The following is a 23,270-nucleotide window of genomic DNA, read 5'->3' on the forward strand; positions in this document are numbered from 1 at the left end:
CTGAAAGGAAGAAGGGAAAAAGATTTCATTGAAAAGGTTAAGAAAAACTCTTCATAATTACAATATTGCATTCTAAGATATGCTCAATCTGACACCACTAATAAAATGATAAAAGAATCTCTAATCACCAGAATCAAAAAGCAATCTAATTAATCATATCATGTCTCCGTCTTTTGAACTGAAAGCTACTTCAATAGATAGATGGCTGCCATGTTTGGTTTTCCAAATGACCTTCCGATGAGGCAGCTCAAACGAACCAGAGTGATTGATATGCTTGCTTTTGAATAGAACTGAAAGTCTGAGGTCTCAAAAGTTACGATGACAAAGAAGTGAAAGCCAGAAGATGGGTCCTACTATGGAAGAAACTGAACTCCTAATCTGAACGATATATGTACCCTTATGTTCACTGCAGCATTATTTACAATAGTCAAGATATAGAAGCAACCTAACTGCCCATTGATAGACATTGGGATAAAGATGATGTGGTACATTTATACAGTGGAAAATTACTCAGCCATGAAAAAGAATGACCGCTTGCCATTTGCAAATACATGGATGGACCTAGATGCTATTATGCTAAGTGAAATAAGTCAGATACAAGAAGAAAAATACCATATGGTTTCACTTACATGTGGAATCTAAAAACAACACACAAAAAACAAATCAACAGACAAAACAGAAACACACTCATAGATGCAGAGAACAAATTAATGATTGCCAGATGGGAATGGGTTGGGGAAATGGGTGAAAAGGTGAAGGGATTAAGAAATACAAATTTCCAGTTCTAAAAATAGTCATGGGAGCCCTGGCTGTGTAGCTCAGTTGGTTAGAGCATTGTCTCCATATACCAAGGTTGCAGGTTCGATCCCTGGTCAGGGCACATACAAGCAACCAATGAATGCATGTTTCTCTCTCTCTAAAAAATAAAAAAATTTTAAATAGTCATAAGGATGTAGAGTACAGCATAGGGAATATAGTCAATAATATTGTAATAATTATGTGTGGTTTCAGATGGATACCAGACTTGTCAGGATGAGCACTGTGTAAATTACATAAATGTTTAATCACCATATACTACACCTGAAACTAATATAATGTAAGTCAACTGTAATTGAAAAATTTTAAAGATTATATATTAAGAAAAAAAGATAGTCACCAGTCTAGTTTTCTTATCAACCAAATGCTTGCTTCCAGTGGTCTCACTGGGAGTGACTAGCTCAGTGTAGTTGATCAGTCACTTGCTTTGGTCTGTTAATAAGAAAGTATTTATTCAGTGCTTTTTCTTAAACATTCATAGGGTTATATGGTGGGAAGCTAAGACCAAATCAAGCAGAATTGTGCTCCAGCTCAGAATTAGTTTCTTGAAAGCTGACCACAAACAGGGTGACCTGCTTACTATGGAGGAAGATAAAGGCTGGAGCTAGCAGAGCTCACAAAGGAAGATTGGGATAGGGGTGGGGAATTGTCTGAAAATGTTAATACTGATTTTTAGTTCCTCATCATCCCTGATGGTAGAATTTGTTGGTAACATTGTTTTATTTATAGCCCTTCATCCCCTCCCCCAACATGGGAGTTGTATTCTGTGATTTGGAAAATTTGGGTATTATTCTGTTCTTTCATAAGAGACTTTGATTTACCAATTAAGTCAAACTTTTGAGGTAAGAGTACTCAAATTAACATAAATTTTATTTCCAAGAGAACTGGGGTCTCCTAGGTAATGAATTATGAATAAAACAAATAGCAAGTCACTTTAGCTCCTATGTGGGACATAGGATGAAAATACATAGTAACTAAGCTTGCAAATTATGTTGTTTGCTTCATTCATTCTAAAGAAGACAATAATTAGATGGTGAGATATAATTATTATTTTGAAAACTCTTATCCAAACAAATTTCATTGAATTTGTGTAATGGGGGAAAAAGTAGAACCTGGCAAAACATTTTAAATAAACATCTAAGTTCTGTATTACCTCAATCTATATTTAACTCCTTAGAAAATGACTCCACAATCAAGATCTTCCTGGTTCTCTCACCAGGTGTTACAACACTCTCATTTATAAGAATATGGCTTTGACTTTGGCATTTTAATTTTGCTTCATGATACCAGAGCCTAGAATTAACTTCCACATCACAAAATACTGAGCACGAGGGTTTCCCCAAACTCCAGCTCTTGTGGTGTCTGTCACATGATGCCTCTTCTACCCTGATTCCAAGAAGATGGCAAGTCTTAATCAAGTGAAGTTTGGTCCGGCCCCTGACATCAGCCTGTCCTTATCTCTCCATCTTTAGGCTAATAACTGGCACCTCTCAGCCTACTGACTGAGACATTGGTATCCACACAGCATATGACAGTGCCCAGTACATGTGCACTGTAGTAGCTCCAGGGACTTATTTTGTACATGGTACTTAATTTGATAAACTGAAATAAATTATCTAAATATGACTCAGCAATCCCATTTCTGGGTATTTCTATAAAAGGACTGAAATCATGATCTCCAAGAGATACCTGTACTTTCTTGTTCATTGCAGCACTATTGGCAGTGGAAACAACCAAAATGCCTATTTTTTTAAAAAATATATATATTTTATTGATTTTTTACAGAGAGGAAGGGAGAGGGATAGAGAGTTAGAAACATCGATGAGAGAGAAACATCGATCAGCTGCCTCCTGCACACCTCCCACTGGGGATGTGCCCACAACCAAGGTACATACCCTTGGCCGGAATGGAACCTGGGACCTTTCAGTCCACAGGCCGACGCTGTATCCACTGAGCCAAACCGATTAGGGCCCAAAATGCCTATTGATAGATGAATTGACAAAGAAAATATGACGTATATAGACTGGTGGTTGTCAGAAACCAGGGGAAGGAGAAAATGAGGAGTTATTAATCAACAGGCATAAAGTTTCAGTAAAACAAGATGAATACCTTCTAGAGAGCTGTTGTACAACGTAGTACCTATACAGTAGTCTGCCCCCCTTATCCATGGTTTTGCTTTCCTTGATTTCAGTTACCCGGGATTTCAGTTACCTTGGGTCAATTGCAGCCCGAAAATATTAAATAATTCCAGAAATAAACTGTTCTGAGTAGCGTGATGAAATCTCTCTCCATCCTGCCCAGATCATTAATGACCCCTGTCCAGCGTATGTGCTCTACGTTCCCTGCCAGTTAGTCCCTTAGTAGTCACCTCAGTTATCAAACCGACTATAACTGGATCACAGTGCTTGTGTTCATGTAATCCTTATTTTACTTAATAATGGCCACAAAGCACAAGAATAGTGATGCTGGCAATTCAAATATGCCAAAGGGAAGCCATTAAGTGAAAAGATTAAAGTTCTTGACTTAATAAGGAAAGAAAAAACTTATGTGGAGATTGCGAAGATCTAAGGTAAGAACAAATCTACCCATGAAATGTCCAATAATTAAAAACTGGTTACACAAGCTACCATATTTTCCATATGAAGGAATAATAGATAACCATTAAAATTATGGCCCTAACCGGTTGGCTGTGTATAGAGCGTCGGCCTGCGGACTGAAGGGTCCCAGGTTCGATCCCGGTCAAGGGCATGTACCTTGGTTGCGGGCACATCCCCAGTAGGGGGTGTGCAGGAGGCAGCTGATCGATGTTTCTCTCTCATCGATGTTTCTAACTCTCTATCCCTCTTCCTTCCTCTCTGTAAATAAATCAATAAAATATATTTTTAAAAAAATTATGAAGATTATTTTTTACTAATATATACAGTATTTCTAATATGGTATTAAGTTTTTAAAAAAACAAGTTACAAAACAAGATGTGTAGTATGACCCCACTTTTGTAAGAAGATATATATGTGTGTGTATATATATATATATACACACACACAAACACACACACATATATATATACACACACACACACACACACACACACATATATATATATATATATAAATTTTAAATTAGTAAAAGATTATGAAATTGAGGAAATGCCTTTGGAAATAAAAACAAATTTTCTTTTTTGTTTCTGTTTGAAATAATGATCTGAACAAAGAGAAATATAAAATGTGGCTTTTGTGATCAAAGTCATTAGAATGAATGCTGAAATTTTATTAACAAATCTCTTGCTGGGAGGTAATGACATCCAGGGGTAAATTTATCTACTATTTTACCAATGGCATCAAGTCTTTTCAGTGGGTTTAGTAACTCCAGCATGGTAACGCAGAGCGATTTCCCCCCCTGTGTAAAAGTAACTTTATAATATTGAAAACTATTAGACTAACATATTTATCATGTACAATTCACAAAGGAGAATAGTAGCTAAAATACCTGAACTAATATTTAAGACACCAGACATTCTGAGTGGAAGAGTCTTATGGATTAAAATAGGTTACTGGGTAGGATGGGAAGAGATCAACCAAAGAACTTGTATGCATATATGCATTACCCATGGACACAGTCAATAGGGTGGTGAAAGCCTGGGGGAGGGGTGGGCTAGAAGGGGTCAATGGGGGGAGAAAAGGGGACATATGTAATACTTTCAACAATAAAGTTTAAAGAAATAATAATAAAATAACAAATGTCACAAAAAATAAAAAATAAAAGCAGAAAAAATAAATAGGTTATTGGGGCTATGGCTGGATGGTGAAGCATCATGTACAGCTTGCTAAGGATTTGGACTTTTCCTGTAAAGGCACAGATCAAGTTGTATTTCAAAATGAAAATTCAAGGTGCCCATGGAGGACAGGTTAGAGGGAGTAAAAATTAAAAACAGAGTACACTTATAATTGGGGCATTTGTAATAGTAATGTCTTTAAAGGAATTTTTCCTAACAAGGAAGAAAGGGTGACTATGTAAGCTATTTAAGTTTTAGCTTCGATTTTTTTTCTCCCAAAAAGGATATATACTAGTAAATATAAAACCCATAACAACTATGTAAACTATAATATATACAGTATAGTCAGGGATATGCTTTTGCATTTTATGATTTGACTAAATATTAACTAAATAAAATATATTACATAAGAACTTATTTTGTCCTTAACAAATCGGCAAATCTAAGCAGAGCTTGGATATTTGTTATACAACAATACCAGCTGACATTCCAAGTTCACCTAAATGGAATTCACTTAATATCTTAGATTCTGTCAATCTGCTTAATCATTTTTTAGATTTTACTATTCCCTAGAAAGGGGACTGCTCAACCCAAGGCTGACCTGCACTCTGAGAGCTGTCAGTCTCTCCCTGTGGGAGCCCCGGGAAGCATCGCCTTGGGGTGCAGACAGAAAACACAAGGCTTCCTATCCATTCCTATCATATTCCAAGGTTTTAGGGAAAATGTTAAAAAAAATGGTTTTCTTTCCTGATCTAATACCAGAAGCTAGAAATAATCAAGCAGTACTAGCATCCTTTCAAAATTAAAAACTGTTGAAAACATATACTTGTGGGATTTCCACCTCTGTCAAATAGTCCCACAGAGCTAGTCCTGGGATTCCATGGTTGGGAGTGACATAGGGAGATACACGGCAGATAAGGAGATAATGGTACCAAGAAGTGTGCTTGGATTTTGTTCACATTGTTCTGGCTCTCTAACTCATACAATCTAAGGGCTTATGTAAAATTTAACATGAATAAGTACCGAAGTGCAGCCCCAGGATCGTCATTCAGTACAGCGAGATCATTTTAACTCAGGGTCAGAATGAACTTTGTGGGAGTATTTACAAAGACTAAGGTTATTTAGGATAGGAGGTTTTTTCCTCCTTTCATATCTTTCCTTGTATAGAACTTTAAAGTAATATTAGGAAGCCTAAAACACAGTCTAGAGGATTCAGGACCATCTCAGTTCAGGTTGCCATGACATCCTATATAATAAAGAGCTAATATGCTAATTAGACCATATGGCCGAATGACCTTCGGGAAAGACCAGTGGGCAGGGCCGTGGGCTGCAAGGGCCTACTCTTGCATGATTTCCGTGCATCGGGCCTCTAGTTTACTATAACTGAGTCCTGTACTTTCTCTTGCAAACTAGAATGACATTGAGAATGTAAAAATGATCCACACTAAGGATAAGTTATTACCCAAATTTAATCAACAGGATGTGTTTCCTCTTCCTGTTCTGGGACAGGAAAGCTAAATGCTGTCACAAAGTGGTCAAAAAAATTGGAAGTCAAGACACTGTGACTTTACTGTCTGTGTCTCTGGTTGAAACAACGTGGAGACTGGATTTACTTAAAGGATGCGGAAAGCACCACTGGCGGTCTATAATGTGGAAGCACAAAAACAGTTTGAATCCTTATGGCTTCCCCCACCCAAGCTGCCTTTTACATAAAAACTTAGTTGGAAAAATTTGACATTCTAAGTTTAAGCAATTTTCAACAACAAAAAATAATGTTTAACTTCTCCATATTTTTCTTTACGTTTCAGGAAACAATAATTTTATAGTTTCAATATAATGCTGGTCTTTGTAGTCCTCAAGAGACAAAGCCAGACACTGGTGCATGCTGTAGGTTCCTGTTTTTATTCCAGAAACAACCTTTGTGACTATTGGCAGTGCAGGTCCTGCCTCCCTCCCACTTTGGCTGGGGATGGCGGAGGAGGCAGGAAGGCTGCAGGGATATCTGCTCGCAACTTTTCAGGCATAAAGATTTAGAACTGTTGGCTAATGACTTCAATGAGACTTAAGTTCGAAATCAGTAACTACAAAAACCCATAGATTCTGTGCCTCCTGAGGGCTGTATACCTTCCTTTGGATTTTTTATTTTTGGCAAAAAGAAAGAACACTACTAAATAATGCATAAGTAATTGTATTATATCTTCCAAGGGCGCATTTAAAACACTTTAAATTACAGACAGGAACATAAGGTTTAGTAGTTCTCTCTATTGCGTGCCAAATAGAGATGTTCATAGTTCACAATTTATTCAAAATCTGTTTGGACAGGCTCTAGTTGTATTAGATTTGAATAGTCAGTTTGTCGTTTTGTTGCTATAACAGCGGCACAAAGATAAAAATAGCCCTAACAGTTTTGTTGCAGAGACATCTACCTACCACAGCTTTTACCTTGATCCTCTCTAGGCGTCCTGCTTTCCTACCCTCAATTCTTTGCTCTTTTCAGATGAGAACAAGCTGACCCTGGCTAAGCATCTTCCTGTGAACAGGCTCATGACAAATGCAGTCTTTAGAAAAGACTCCACAGTTGAAATGTGAACCCAAGAGATTTTAGGGTCCCCACAGGCGCTTGTGTCCTAGCATTGAAAATCTGTTGTGAAAAATCATTAAACCTGTTTTCTTTGTGTCATTCATTCTGCATCAACAAATGTTGACTGAGCACTTGTTAATTTGCAAAGCAGTTTTAGTGATTCAAGAATGTGGAAAGTGTCGTCTCTGTCTTTGAGGAATTTGCTGTGTTGAAGAAAACAAAAGAACCCTGTGATGTGCATTTAACAACAAAGTCAGCCTGGATCATCTATTTACTCTTTCTCTGCACAGGTGAGGGAGTTACCAACACAGAGAGGTGGAATGTCCTAACCACATTGCTGGCGGAGAGATCACTGGGAGAATGGAAACAAGCCACTTACTTCACCACTCACTAGTTATATGATCTTGGACAAATTACTTAACCCACTGAGCTAAGCCAGACTTCAAAGGGCTAGTCTGGGTTAAAAGGCTTATAAGAATGAGAACAGATGGCCTTCAGCCGGAAGTGTAAGGCACACTTACAACATATGAATAAAAGTGGACGGATGGAGCTTCTGCATGCCTCCCGAGTTCCCCACAGACCCTTGGCCAAAGTTCAGTGGCCAGTGCAACCCTCAGAGAGTGATAGACCTGCCGGGTCACTGACTCCAGAGCCACAGGCCCACAGCCTCCCCTACACAAGTTGGGCACTTTGGTGTCCACTTCTTACTGCTTCTTAGACATCCCGTGGAACGGCCTCGCCCTGCTGTATCTGCTCTCCCTCCGTTTCCTCACTTGTGATATTTAATGATGTACAGGCTCTGGTGGTTTCACCTAAGCCTTGGGCAGGACGGCCTGTGGAGAGTGCCTGGCTCAGTGCCTGAGGCAGAGCAGGCGCTTCACAGGAGGCTTTCTCAGTTGAGGAACGGAAAGGAAGATTCAAGTTTCCCGGCTCTCCAGCCTAATGCGCTCTTCAATACACAAATAATGGCAACTGCCATTCTGTGAGTATTCACTCTGTGCCAGTGGAATGATACACTAAAGGGTGATGTGAAACTAGGATTATGTGAAGAAAGCATTCTGTGTCTAGAAAGCCTAGCCAGTGGTCGGCAAACTCATTAGTCAACAGAGCCAAATATCAACAGTACTTCTTCAAAATAGACTTGCCCAGGCCAAAAACTGACTTCTGCGCATGGGCCACGAAGGGTCAATTGCACTGTGCGTGCGCCTGCACGTGGTATTTTGTGGAAGAGCCACACTCAAGGGGCCGAAAAGCCGCATGTGGCTCACAAGCCGCTGTTTGCCGACAACGGGCCTACGTAGTAAAATCTTGGGCATCTCTCATGGCAGTATTTTTTCTGATATGTCTCCTCAGGAAAAGGAAACAAAGGAAAAAAATAAACAAATGGGACAACATCAAACTAAAAAGTTTTGCACAGCAAAGGAAACCATCAACAAAATTAAAAGACAACCCACTGAATGGAAGAGGATAGTCACCAAATATACATCTGATAAGGGGTTAATATCCAAAATTTATAAAGAACTTATAACACACCAAAAAAACAATTCAATTAACAAATGGGCAAAGGATCTGAAAAGACAAACAGGTGACAACAGACATATGGAAAGATGCTCAACATCACTAATCATCAGAGAAATGCAAATCGAAACCACAATGACTTACTACCTCACACCAGTCAGAGTAGATGTTATCAAAAAGTCTGTTGACTAGGGAATCCTTGTGAACTGTTGATGGGACTGCTAATTGGCACCCCTATGAAAACAGTATGGAGATTCTTTAAAATATAAAAAAACACATAGAAATATATCTACCATACAACCGAGCAATTCTACTTAAGGGTATTTATCCAAAAACAAACAAAAAAAAAACACATGAATTTTAAAAAATGTGCACCCCTACGTTTATTGCAGCATTATTTACAATAGTCAGGATATGAAAGCAACTTTGATGCCCATCAACAGATAAATGGATAAAGGAAATTGTGATGTATACATGCAATGGAATATTACACAGCAATAAAAAAGAATGAATTCTTGCCTTTTGCAATAGCATGCATAGACCTAAGTGAAATAAGCCAGACAGAGAAAGACATATGTGGAATTTAAAAAAACAAAAACAAAAACAGATGAATAGAAACAGAGATCAAAAGGATGGTTATCAGAAAGAAGGGAGTGGGTGGATGGGTGAAAAAGATGAAGGAGAATATCTATATATATAAAAGCCTAAGTGACTGAACGACTGGTCGACGGGTCGCTATGACGTGCACTGACCACCAGGGGACAGATGCTCAATGCACAGGATCGGGCTCCCTCCTGTCTGGATCGGGCCTGCGGGGATTGGGCCGAAACCAGCTTTCCGACATCCCCCAAGGGGTCCTGGATTGCGAGAGGGCGCAGAGCAGGCGAGGGACCCTACAGGTGCATGAATCTGTGCGCTGGGCCTCTAGTAGTCAATAATATTGTGATAAGTTTACAAGGTGACAGATGATTAATAGAATTAGTGAGATAATCACATTACAAGGTATAAAAATGTCAAATCACTATATTGTACACCTGAAACTTTCATTAAGTAATATAATATTGTCTAGTAACTAAAGTAAAAAAAAATTTTTTGAGGGAAGTTATCCTATTTTTCTAGTCTGTGTTTGCTTTTAAGTATGCCTTGAATCCTCTATGGAAAGAATGGAATTATGTGTAAGTAGGTGGATATACCAAGTTCCTTAATCATAGCACCTAAATGAAAATTTTCATGTACTAAAATTGGAGAAAATACAAAGAGGAAATGACACTTATTCAACCCTGGCTTTATGACTTTATAGTCCACAACCTCATTTCAATTACTGAAGTCTGCAGAATGATCAACACCAAAGTATTACAAGTATTTGCTATAGTTCATATGTAAACTTTTGAAAATGAAAGTGGATCTCAGTTGAAAAGTTCAGGTATGGAGGAAGAAACATTTTAAAGGAATTAAATGCTGTGGCTCAGGCTCAAAGTAACTAGGGTGGGCAGGAAATCAATGCTTTCCCTACTGGGTCTCAGGCAGTGTCAGTGACTAGAGTTTAGTGTTTTTTAAACACTCCTTGAAATCAGTAAGTGTAATGTGAGCATTACTTGAACTTTATTTGAATTTCAATAGCTACCAACAGATGTGCTTGGGATGACGAGGGCCCCGCTCCCAAAACAGCACAGTACTTTAAATCTATTTTAGACTCTGAAATGAGAGCCGGTTCCAGGAAGAGAGCTCCGAACCTTTTCCCCAGCTGCAGAAATAACTCCTCTTGCTGCCCCTGACTTACACACCAAAGGAAGCTGCATGAAAAGGTGTTCTTTTGCCAATAATCATTTTACCATACAGCCCACAAATGGAAAAATAAACTGTTGGCTCCTCTTCAGAAAACTTATTCTCACATCCCCCAGAACCAGGTAGATAAATAAAGAAAACCATGCAGTTATTTTAACTCTTTTCTCATTCCCCAAAGTGATTTTTAATATTTTTATTACTTCAGCAAGCTTATAAAACAGGGCTTATCTATTAACAACAAGTCACTATTACACTTCTACAAAATAAGTAATTCATTCCAGGCTCTGAGACCGTTCCCCTCGCGTTACCCCTGCCAATTTCTTGGGCCTTTGCCCCACTGGTTAATTCCCACTTGCCTGAACCAATTCATTCTCCCACCCTCTGGTTTCTACCCTTCACTCCAGTATGTACAAACTCCTCTCAATGGAAAGTGAAACCTCTAACCTGAATTCACCTCTGCCATTATCTTATTTCTTCCCTTTACACCCAAGCTTCCCTAGCTGACAAATCTCTCTTAAGTCAAATGGAAACTCTGACTTTGCTTTTAGACATAATAACAATGACTTTATAGGTGCCTCTCTGTGCCAGGCACTCTTATAGGCTTTTTTTTTCTGGATTAAAAAGTGCATGAATAATTCACGTTCATTACAACAAATTAAATAATACAGAAACAGATCAAGACAGCATCAATGCATCCCCTGCCCAAACACCATATCTTATTTGTCACAACCACCACGAGAGATACGAATTATTGACCCTATTTTACAGATGAGAAAATGGAGCCTGAAAAAGGCTCAGAGTGTACCCCCCCCCAGCCCCTGAGCTTTTTAAGAGTGAGAGCTTTGCGCCTGACTGCCTGGGTTCATATCTTGACCTTGCCATTTACCTTATGTGTACATGAGCAAATTACTTATTTCTGCACCTCAGTTTTTATATCTGTAAAATGGAGCTAATGATAGTACCTCGTTCACAGGGTGTAGTGAGGATGTAATGTGCCAAACATAAAAATATTGCTGTTTCTAAAGAAAAAAAAAGATTTTTAAATGATAGCTGAGAAGAAATACTAGGAATCAGGGCAAAATGCTGTTCACCATTCTGCCACTACTGTAGAGGAAAAAACTGTTTCAAAGCAGCTGGAAAATAATGCTCAAAAATATGCTCTTATTGCAGTGATGACACCATCAATGCACTTAGATTTTTAAGATAACACTATTTTTTAAAGGTTCAATATTATTTCAATTTTTTGTAATTAAATTTATTCATTTGATATAGTATCAATTTCATTATTTTTATTAATGTTATCTGAGTTGTGCTACAATGAGTATGGATGTTTAACATTTAGATATAAACACATTTTACATAATGTTTCTACTATATTTCAAAGTTTTTATAATGGCTCTGTGTAACCTGGATGATTTGAGTCACCCCTGCCATCTGACTACCATTCTGGGGCCAGTCTGCCTGCCAGCGCCTACAGAGATAGGCAGCCTCTTATCGTTTCAGTAGGCACCATCATTTATATTTGCTCTCTTAAATAATGGGCATTAGTTTTCCCAGTAAGTCATTGCCCACAGCCCAGTAACTCAAATATTTTCTTCCCACTTCTCTATATGCTGCTTCTAAGAGGCAATAGGCATGACGGCTGCTGTACAGCTACTTGGCTAATTCCTCAAAGCCTCTTGTTTACCATTCTCTTTCCAAGCACAGTTTAATGGACTTTCTATGGGAAACAGAGGAAATGAACAACATGTACATCTCCTTCTCTTGCCTACCCACATTCTTTCCAGTCTTAAGAAAGTAACATTGCATTGAGGCCCTCAGCTTTCTAAAGAGGCAGCCTGGTCCAAGGAACAATAGTTCTATATGCTAAATCACTAAACAAACACTTGTTTAAAGAATTTAAGTCAAGAGTAGGAGATCCCGTTCTAAACAAGTAAGAACTGAACAGTAACACTTGAGGAGTGAAAGGAAAATAAGGTTAAACAACTCACAGGCTCTCTTCATTCATCTTATATTACGTTTGTCTTTTAAAACATCGTGCTTTTTCTGTTTCCCGGAGAACTTAAACACTTCACTATTCTATGATGTGCAGATTTGTGGCTAAATTTAACTCTTTCCAAGAAGAGCACATTTTTCTGTCCCTTTTTCTTTCTCTTTCTTTCCCTCTCCCCTCCCCTCTCCTCTCTCCCTCTTCTTATCAGTCTCTGCCTCTGATTGGCTGGATATTACAGAGATTGTGTATTCTCTCTCTTTATTCTCCCTTAACAATTTTTTATAGCAAATCTGTCTCAAACCCCAGGTTAAAATCGTATTTTGTTCTTTTCAGTAGTTTCTAGTCCAGAAACTACTCTAGGACAGAAACAGAATGGCAGACCCCCAAAAGAAAACAACATTTCACAATCCGTATTATCACTATTCAATTTCCAATTAAGGAAAAATACATGTTCTTTATATTTGATCAGTTCATATATGTGTAATTATCTTCTAAGCACTTTGAGGAAGAAAAAGTAGTATAATACAGGATCTGGGACATTAAGTAACATGAAATTCTACAGGCATCTGCCTTCTTGCTAACTGATGTGAGCCAGTGGTGGCATTGCTATATGATTAACCTTGGTCCCAGAGTACAGACCCAGCTTTAAATCGCCTGTCATCAGCTTACATTACCTAAGGCCCTGCATTGTTGCTACTCTCACATAATTCCCTCTCGTTTCTCAAGGATTTTATTCCTGGCTCATTCTCACTTCTCTCTAGTCTTATTTTTCTGTGATTTCAATATACATAGAGGTGATCCTACCTTCCCTGATCTCCTGGTTCATTGACCTCCTCCCCTATAATGACCTCATTCTCTTCTTGCTTCTCTAGATCCCAACCAGGAAGAATGAGTAGGATTCTGACCAATGCCCTGCAACCTACTCTCAGACCACTATTGCTCATCCTTCCAACTCACTCTGGTACGTGTCCCAGGGACCCTTCAATTTCCTGGGTCTTCCAATCCATTGATCAGGCCACCTTTTCACTGCCCCTCATTCTATATGTCCTCTATTCCTCCAGCTTGAATTCTAAGATCAATTATTGTAATCATTCTCTTGCCCTTCTCATTTCAGCTCTAAATCCAACTGCTTACTCATTCTGCACCTGTAAACTGAATGGGGCTGAAAAAAATAATTCCCAGACATGCTCATGTGCCTCATTTCAAGACCCTAATGCTGCTGTACCTCAGAGTCCAGTCACTCTTCCATTCTCTAGACAAGTATTTCATACCTTCTTTCTCCTCAGAAGCACACTGCTTTTCAACCTCATCCTCACTCTCACCTACTAATCTTGCTTCCTACCTTATTGAGAACCCTGAAGCAATCAGAAGAGAATTTCACAGATTCCACTATCACGTGGACCCACTGGCCAGCAAACACACCTTCATACTTTGCCTACCTGCTGGTTCCCATAGATTAAGTTGTCAAGCTCCTATCTAAAGCCAACTCCTTCTCCTCCACTCAGGAACCAGATTCCATCTGCTCTCCCATATTCAAGAGCATCCCTCCAATTATTCTAATTTTTGCTCCTACTGAATCATTCACCTCAGCATGCACACACAGTTCTTTTTCTCCTATTTAAAAAACATTTTTTTAACCACTTTCTTTATCGGCCATCATCCCATTTCTTTGGAGCAAAAGTCCTCAAAACTCGTGTATACTTGCTGTTTTCATTTTGCCCCCCCCCCCATGTTATCTTAAACTCATTGCAGACAAACAGTCACCCTACCACTCCTCCAAAACAGTTCTTGTCAAGTGATAACCCCGTTTCTTTATTTCCTTTTGGAGCAAATTCCTCAAAAGAATTAATATTCACTATCTCCAATTTCTTTCCTCCCATTACCTTTAAAATCTATTCCAGACTAGCCAGTGGTTGAGCATCGACCTATGAAACAGGAGGTCACGGTTCTATTTCCCGTCAGGGCACATGCCCAGGTTGCAGGCTCGATCCCCAGTGTAGGGTATGCAGGAGGCAGCTGATCAGTGGCTTTCTCTCATCATTGATGTTTCTATCTCTCTCTCCCTCTCCCCTCCTCTCTAAAATCAAAAAAATAAAAAACTATTTCAACCCCACCACTCCACTGAAAGTGCTTCTTATTGAGTCACCAGTGACCCTTTGGTTGTAAGATCTAATGGTCAATTCTGAGACTTCATTTTACTTGACCCAACTGCACCACATCATGCAGCTGAACACTTTACACATTTGGCTTCCAGTGCATTGAACACTCGCAGATTCCCTCCCACCTCACTGGTCTCTTCTTAGCCTCCTTTCTTGGCTCTTTCTCTTCTACCACACCTTGAACTTTGCACACCTAGACTTGAGCCCCAGAGCTCAGTCTATTAATACTCACACCGTTGGTGATTTTATCCAGCCCTTTGGCTTTAAATATCATGTATACTGCTTATTCCAAAGTATGCGTCTCTGTCCCAGACCTTTCCTGAGCTGCAGACTCATCATGCCTACTCCCAACTCTGTTGTCCAACAGTCACCTCAAAAGCAAACTTCTGGTTTTCCTGCAAAGATCTGCTCCATCATAACCTTTCCTATTTCTGCTTCTGGCAGCTCCCTTCTACCAGGTGTTTAAGTCAAAATCCATGGATTCATCTTCAGGTTCTCTCTTTCTCTTATATCCCATATCCACGCTGGTTCTACCATCATACTGTATCCACCATGGTCTGAGATACATCATCTTTCACCTGGATTATTTTGATAGCCTCCTAAAAGATCTCCCTACATCTAGCATCACACACACACACACACACACACACACACACACACACACACACACACACAGTTTATTCTTTACTGGGGAGCCATAGTGATCCATGTATTAGTTTGAGTCCTCTGCTCAAAATCCTGTAATGGTTTCTCATTTCACCAAAAATTAAAGCCAAACTTATTACAATATAATATAAGACCTACTTCATCTGGCCTCTCTCATTCACTCTTCTTTAACACCTTAGGTATGCTCTTGTCTTAGGACCTCTGCTTAGCTCGTCTCTCTTCCTAGAATGCTCTTCTCTAAAATATCCATTTAGCTGTGCTCGCTTCAGCAGCACATATACTAAAATATCCATTAGCTAACTCCCTCATCTTCTTTGAATCTTTGCCAAAAACTTACCTGTTCAATAAGGCTTCCTCTGATCACCCCATTTAAAACTACAATCTGTTCCCTACTCCCTACTTCCAGAACTCTCAAATCTCCTCACTCAACTCTACCTATTGATTTTTTTTTTCCATAGCACTTACCACTTTCTAAAGTTTTGTTATTGTTATTTATTGTCTTTTTCCTCTGCCCGAAACTTTAAGAGGGAAGAAATCTTTGTTCAATTCACCAATATATATCCTAAGAGTCTCTAGACCAATGCCATGCATGCTACAGGCACACAGTAAATATTTGTTGAACATTTAATAAATATAGAAAATAGGTTATGTGTCCTTTGAAGGTATGGTAGTATTTTTCTCCAAATCATTTAAGACTCAAGCTATCTTTGTGGGAAGATTTTTTTCAAACTGATTCAGTTTATTTGTTTCTATGTCTATTTAGTTTCCTACTGCACTTCAGTCAACATTGATGATTTACACACATGTCTAGCATGTATAATGGATTCTTACAAATATGAAAAATATAAAATACCCAATAGAAAAATGGGGTAATACTTCACAAAAGAAGATATTCAGATAGCCAAAGAAGACATGAAAATGTTCTCAAATTGTTAGACAATGGGTAACTGCAAGTTAAAACCACCTTGGATAACATCACACACCCACCAGAAGGGTGAAAGTAAGAATGGGAGAGGCCAGGGAAACAGACTCGGGTGAAACTAAAGAACGGATGTTGCAAGCCTGAGAGGTGGCTACCGAGATACTGACAGGTGGGTGTCGTGAGACTGAAGGATGATGAGTGGTGCAATGGCTGGTTTGTGTGAGTTCGTCTTTTGTGAGGAAAATGGATGCTAAGCAACCACTGGTCAGACTGCCACCAACATGAGCATCCTGGATGGGGTCCAGAGAATCCCTTGCCCCTAAACCCACAACCTCACTACTCCCGACCATGCCCTGGGAGACCCAGACCTATACCAGTGCCAGAAGCTCCAAAAGGAAACAGAGGTGACACGGGTGATAACGGAGACAGTGAGGGCAGCTTGAAGACCGTTGCAAGCCTCCCACCCCAGCTTCCAAAGGAGGGAGTGCACCCCAAGGCCCCGAGGACGGTGGCCACACCCCCCACATCCTAGTTGATGGGGGTCACAGTCATGCAGTGGCCACAGTGGGGGCAGGAGGAGGCCCTGCTGTCCGTGGAGGGCCTGCAAGCAGCGTCTGCCCCTGAAGAATGGCCTTCAGTGAGGAGCCACCAGTCCAGGTGGAGAGAAGGCCCTAGAAACCGTGGCACAGGGAGGTCGGGGTCTGAGGTGGTGGCTGGAGTGCAGGCTAAGGAAGCAAAGGCTGAAAGGTGCGCTATCTTCCCAGCAGCAGTGGATGGGGAGGAGAGGGCCGAGGCGGTGGAGGTGAAACCAGGAGGAGAGGAAATGCAGTGGTGGAGGAGGTGCGGGGAGTCCAGCAGTGGGCCGCCTGGTCTGGGTGATTTATGCAACTCCATTGCTCTTCCTGGCCACCTGCTGCTGCCTGCCACTGGCTCTGCCCCCACCCCTCAGGCTGCTGCGTGCTGGATGAACTTTTTCAAGCCCACCGTCAGCTCCATTTCCTGGTTTTTGGTAAACAAGGATCTCCAGAGCTGGTGATGGGTCCAGGTTTCCTGCCTGGACATAAAAACCTTTCTATTCCTCCCTTAAAAGACCTTAACTCCTTCCTACCACTATCACTGAGGAAGGGATACTCTACTGTCAGTGGTGGTGGGAGGAGAAGTACTTTTCTCAGAACTGAGGTGGGAGAACAGAAGGTGGTGGAAGTAACGATGTTGCCTGGAGAAGGATTCTTTAAAGAAACCAGGCGACTTGGATGTTTTCTCTCGTTTCCATACGACCTTATTTATGTGAAGATTAACACTGTTCCCTTATTTCACTAGTGTTTAGTACTATCCTTTTATTTTCTCTGTCTCTGCTTACTGGGAAGAGTCAGCTGTATAGATTTTATTTTGCTGTCAACTGGGACTGTTCAGAAAACTCGGTCTCTTTCCTGTACAATATAGACTTAGGCAAATATTTGTAACAGTTTTCAACTGGTTTCTGTTAAAACTGTATCTTTAAAAATATAACTCAAATAACCTGGTCGTGATAAATAAGACACAGTACCTGACCTCAAGTAGCCTATAGTGTAGTATATTGTGATAAAAGCTAAAATAAGTGCAAGTCTAGGGTGCTATGGGACACATAACAGGACTATTTCCCTCCCCTGAGGGCTAGGGGTATGAGGGAAGTCTTATACTATTATAAGAGGTGGCTTTTAAGTTCCTTTTAGACACCAGACTGCAAGCTTTTTCAGAGTAGGGATCTATCCTTTCATCTATGTATCTCCAGAGCATTATCACTGTATCTAGCACAAAACAGACACTCCAAAACCACTTAATAAATGTGTAAATAAAAGGTACCCAAGTCCTCTGTGGCTATAAATATGTCGAGTATGAATCATATTAGTCTTTTGTAGTACTTTTGTATTCCACTTATTAGATAGTCAAAATATAACTGTCTGATGAAAACCTAATTTTTAAAAAAAACCAACATATTTTTAGGCTTCAGGTTTTGGCTGCCCAAATAGTTCCTAAGAAGAAGAGCCAGAGTAGAGACTAGAGTCAAACCCACACAAGTACCTTGGTACTCTCTCTCAGGAAAGAGGAAATGGGGCCAAATGAGCAGTTTTGAATTATATATACGAATTGTATCAAAACTGTGATATTTGCTCATTAATCTCTAAATTCATATGCGTTAAAGAAAAACATGCTTTATTACAGGCCTTAACAACAGGCTATACTAATCATAGCTTTCATTTATTAAGGCCCTACATCAGAGCACCACTGTGCTAAGCACTTTATGTGCAATATCCTTTTACTTCTCACACAACTCTACAGTTTGCAGATGAGGAAAGTGAGAGTATACTGAGATTATGTTACTTGTATCCAGTCACTCAGCCCCCCAAGGAGTGGTAAACCCAGGGTTCAAACCCAAGTGTGACTCCAAAGTCTGATAACTATACATGAATAGAAATGCTATCTTTTGTTTTGCAGTAAAAAATTATTAATGAAAATAATTTACTAAATGGCTTGGATTTTTTCCCATTTGTACACAAATTATCTTAGCATTTAAAACTTTAATTTTTATGATTATTCATGAAAGTTACGACAAAGAATAAGTGCAAAATGAGAAGTACAGTACTGCCCTGGCCAGTGTGGCTCAGTTGGTTGGAGCATCGTCCCATACACCAAAAGGTGGTGGGTTTGCTCCAGATCAGGGCACATACCCAGGTTGCGGGTTTGAGCCCCAGTCGGGATGTGTGTGGGAGGCAACTGATCGATGTTTCTGACTCTGTCTCCCTGTCTCCTTTCCTCCCTTCCCCCCTTCCTTCTTCTTTATCCCTCTCCATTCCTCTCTCTAAAACATCATATGCATTTTAAAAACAGCATTGTAGCTTTTTTTAAAAAGTACAATACTAATATGTAATTGCTTATGCTTTTTTTCCTTTGAATATTGTAAACATGACCTAATTTCTTTTGCAACCCAAATACCACCCACACATGATTATAAGGCACAATGACATTTACGACACATCTACTGTTGGTTCAAATGGTTTTGCTAAAGGCACCGTCGCAGCTGAAGCATATTTTCAGGTGTTGAGTGGCGCTAACAAGTTTTCTGCTTCAACCCCAGGAGTAACCAGCAGAAGACCTTGCACTTTGTCCAGAAAGACCAAATGGCAGAGGTCTTTTGGGGTGGAAACGGGATTGTGTCACTGTCTGGAAATCTTTGATAAACTTGGCTCCGGATCGGTGGCCAGCTGGGGGAAGAATGCTCCGCCACGCAGCGCATGTGAGGTCCCAGAGTGTGATGAAAAGAGGACAAAATGGGAAACTCTCAGGGAGAAAACACAATGGGAGAGAAAAACAGTCGTAAGAGGAATTTTCAACGTTACAGTTTTGTAAACCCAAAGGAACGCTGGTGTGAGACCCGAGAGACAGCCCTATTTTTTTTTAGTTCCAGCTTGTTTTCTAAAGTAAAGTTGTGACTTCTGGGGGAATCGTGGTTGAAATTTATTACTCAAGATGTGAGGGAGGTGGACTAGAAAGTCTTTGGTTTCCTCTTAGAGCTTTGATCCTCTCGTTCTAGGGAGGCTGCACATACAGCTGGGGCTTTGCTATTATTTTGAAATGTGGTCAAATTCAATAAAGTAGAAATAGATGGATGCCTTCTTAACTTGATAAAATACATGGTGGTATCAGGAACAAAGAAGGATGCTCACTTGTCACCACTATTACCCAGCAGTAATGGGTATTAGACAATGCAATTAATAAGAGAAAGGAACTAGGCAGACATATATTTAGAGAAGGAAATAAGACTATCCCAATTTGTGATAGAAAACCTGAGATAGTCATCTGAAAATGTACTATAAACAGTAAGAAAATTTAGTAAGGTAGCATGAAGCAGAATTACTGCATATCAATAAATTTCAGATGAACAAACACAGTGAGTTAGAAACTGAAGTAGTACAATAGCAACAACCAAAGACTAAATATCTAAGAAAAACTTTGAGGAATATGTAAGATTTATGAATGCAATTTTAAAGCATTCCTGGAGGACACAAAGACTTATATAAAGGGAATGGCATACCAAGTTCTTATACAGCAAGTCTCAACCTCATAAAGTTGTCAGTTCTTCCTTAATTTAGAGATGTATTGTAATTACAATAACAAAGCCAAAAACTGAGGAAAGGGTGGGGGAGAAAATTAGACAAGCAATTCTAAACTACATATCTTTTTAAAAAGTATACAAAACAAGAGTTTCAAGAATACAAAAAAAAAAAAGAAGAAATGAGGGGACTATTCCTAATGCTCACTATAAAATAACATACAGCAACAATAATTAAAAACATAGCCCCGATGCATGAATACACAGATGACTACATGGAACAGAACAAGTCTAGAAATAGACCCCAAAGCATACGGAGTTGTGTATCCAGTAAACATGGCATCTGAAATCAGTGAAGAAAAGATGGACAATTCAAAAAATTGTCTTTAGACAACTGGAGAGACATTTTTAATAAAATTAAGTTGGCTTCATGCCTTATGCTGTATACCAGATAAATTTCAAAGGAGCAACAATTTAAATTTAAACTATGAAATCATAAAAATACTAGAAGAATGCAAGATAGAATTTCTTTATTAACGTGGGGTGAAGAGGCCTTTCTATTTAAAATCTGGAGGCATAAAGAGATTAATACATGAAAAAATTTAAAGATATACAGGGTAAAAAATTTCCACAGAAGAGTCGAAAGAAAAATGACAGACTGGGAATACATAAACTCCTATCAAGCAAATTCTTAGAATGGTGATAAAGGGCTGCAAATTACTGATCCAGGTATTTGCCAAAGAAGGATGTTAACTTCAGATTATTTATTTCACCTAAAGTGCCAAGTATATATTTACTCTGTCAATTATAACCCTATTTTCTACTTTAATGGAGGAAACCAATAACCACCAAGCCACCAGGAAAAGATGAGTAAGACAAGTCTGAAATTGTCTCACAGGATATCAGTGACGGGCAAGGTCACCTGGGGATTACTACATTCTGGAAGGCTACTCTGTTTACAAGCCTGGTCGTTTCTACCCTGTTTGATGCTGTGATGTAACTGCTGCGGACGGCAGTGACTGCAGCATGACACTCACTTCTGTCGTGGTGTGCACGGTTTGCACAGATTAACTCAAATGTGAAGAATACGGCAAAGCTACCATTACCTTCACCAAGCACACAATAGTCATGACGTCTGCATTTTTACTAGGCCCGTTATAGCTCATTTCTCCCATAGGCTATTATTTCATCTGAAATATTTTCGTTCTCTTCACAGCAATATATTTGATGAATAAATCTGGTCTTACTGGAATATGGCTGATCTCTTGAACAAGAACTTTATTTGATCATTCAAGAGAAGAATATGACTACCTCCACTTCTCCAAACTCTATCTCATGAGATGGGGAGGGAGGGGGGGGTGGGGAGAATGGCAATACTTTTTAGCAATCCCTTCACTGTTTGACCTCAGATAGAAACAATACAACAGTATCAGAGGTTTAGATTAAAGAAGTTTGAGAGCAAGCCCAGGGTTATTGCACCTTTTCGGTGAATTTTTTTCAAGTCAAGTCTACCTCCTGAGCACCACGTACATATTTCAAATGTCCTTTGTTAGTAGAAGGTTTCTTTTTCTTAGGTTCAATATTACACTTAAAGCAGCTGGAAATTTTAGAATAGTCCAAGCAAATACTTTGTTATAAGACTGCTATTTCCATGGTAATTTGGATGAGGGTCAGCTGGCATATATTACAGTTTCCTATGATATGCCTAAATTACAGATTAATTCAACATTTATACTAGTTGAATTGACTTCATTTCAAAAATGTTTTTCATGGCTTGTCATTCACAGGCATTTTGAGGAGGGTATGAGGTACTCCACTATGGTAGTCCTTGCTCCAAAGGTGAAAAGAACATACCTTTGGACCATTCAATGGCACTTAATCTCCAGCTAACTAAATGAAGAGAAAAGAACACACACACACACACACACACAAAGGCTGCCAGATAACAAAAGAAGACATTACCAAGAAAAATAAAATGGTACAAAACCTCAATGAGAAGAGAGATTCATCCCCTCAGCCTAAAAGTTTTCTCTCTAGAATTACTAAAATAAAGTGCTAAATCTGGGTTACATGTCAAAGGTGACATTTCAGCATACGCCACGGGAGCCAGAAAGACATCCTCAAGGTCAGACCGTTAGGTAGTAGAAGCCTAGGTCTAGCCCCCAGGTTTTCTGACTCCTACATCACTGTTCGCCTCACCTCACCTGCTCATCTCATCCGGGAGTTGCTCTTGCAAACTGCACCCTTTGCAATAGGAGCCTCAGTCTGGGGAATTTTTTCATGGGTATGCTAAGGCAGGGGGCGATACCTTGACAGATTTTTGAGGACCAATAAAAATGGGAAGTTGGAGAAAAAGTTACTGTCCTTAGGTACGATAGAGGGGTTCTGAGCGGAGACAGCCTTCTCAAGTTATCAGCCAGGAAAAGAGACATCTCCAGGTGGAGAGAAGAGCGAGTTCTCTAGGCCACAAAACTCTGATGTGTTCCTTCTTGGAACAAGGCAATTTTCTTTTTTGATTCACTGTTTGCTAAGAAAGTTTCGGTACACATGCAGGCGGATTCCTGAATGAGGTGTATTTCCCACTCAAGTTTAATAAATGGATATCTGGTTTATGTATCATGCTCTTCTTAGTTAAGGGGTTGGGATTTCATGTCGCATCTGAAATTAAGTTTCTAAAAATGCAACACTGAGATTGTGGTGATCCCCCTCCCGCCTCCCTGGTCAGCCCTGTGGAGTCTCAGTCCTACCCAGCTTCATGACAGTGACCCCAGATCCCTCTCCGCCATCTACTTGGTCACATAGGGAGGAGCACACCTGTAGTTTCCTTCTGAGCAGAAATTCCCACCCCGAATGATGGAACTCTCAGCCCCTGGATGGACCACTGCAGTCACACTTCCTTCCAGCGAACACTCTGACTTTAATTGGTGAGCATATGTACACTTTTTGTTACAAACACTTTAATGTTAGG

General features: G+C 39.7%; 1 protein-coding gene across 3 annotated transcripts in view; it reads right to left on the minus strand.

Annotated features, from left to right (window-relative positions):
• The window catches only part of ACYP2 (acylphosphatase 2), a 91,740-nt gene that overhangs the window by 13,922 nt on the left and 54,548 nt on the right, over positions 1-23,270 (minus strand). The window lies entirely within an intron of this gene.

Source organism: Myotis nattereri, assembly GCF_964212035.1.
Source record: "Myotis nattereri genome assembly, chromosome: 10".
NCBI lineage: Eukaryota > Metazoa > Chordata > Mammalia > Chiroptera > Vespertilionidae > Myotis > Myotis nattereri.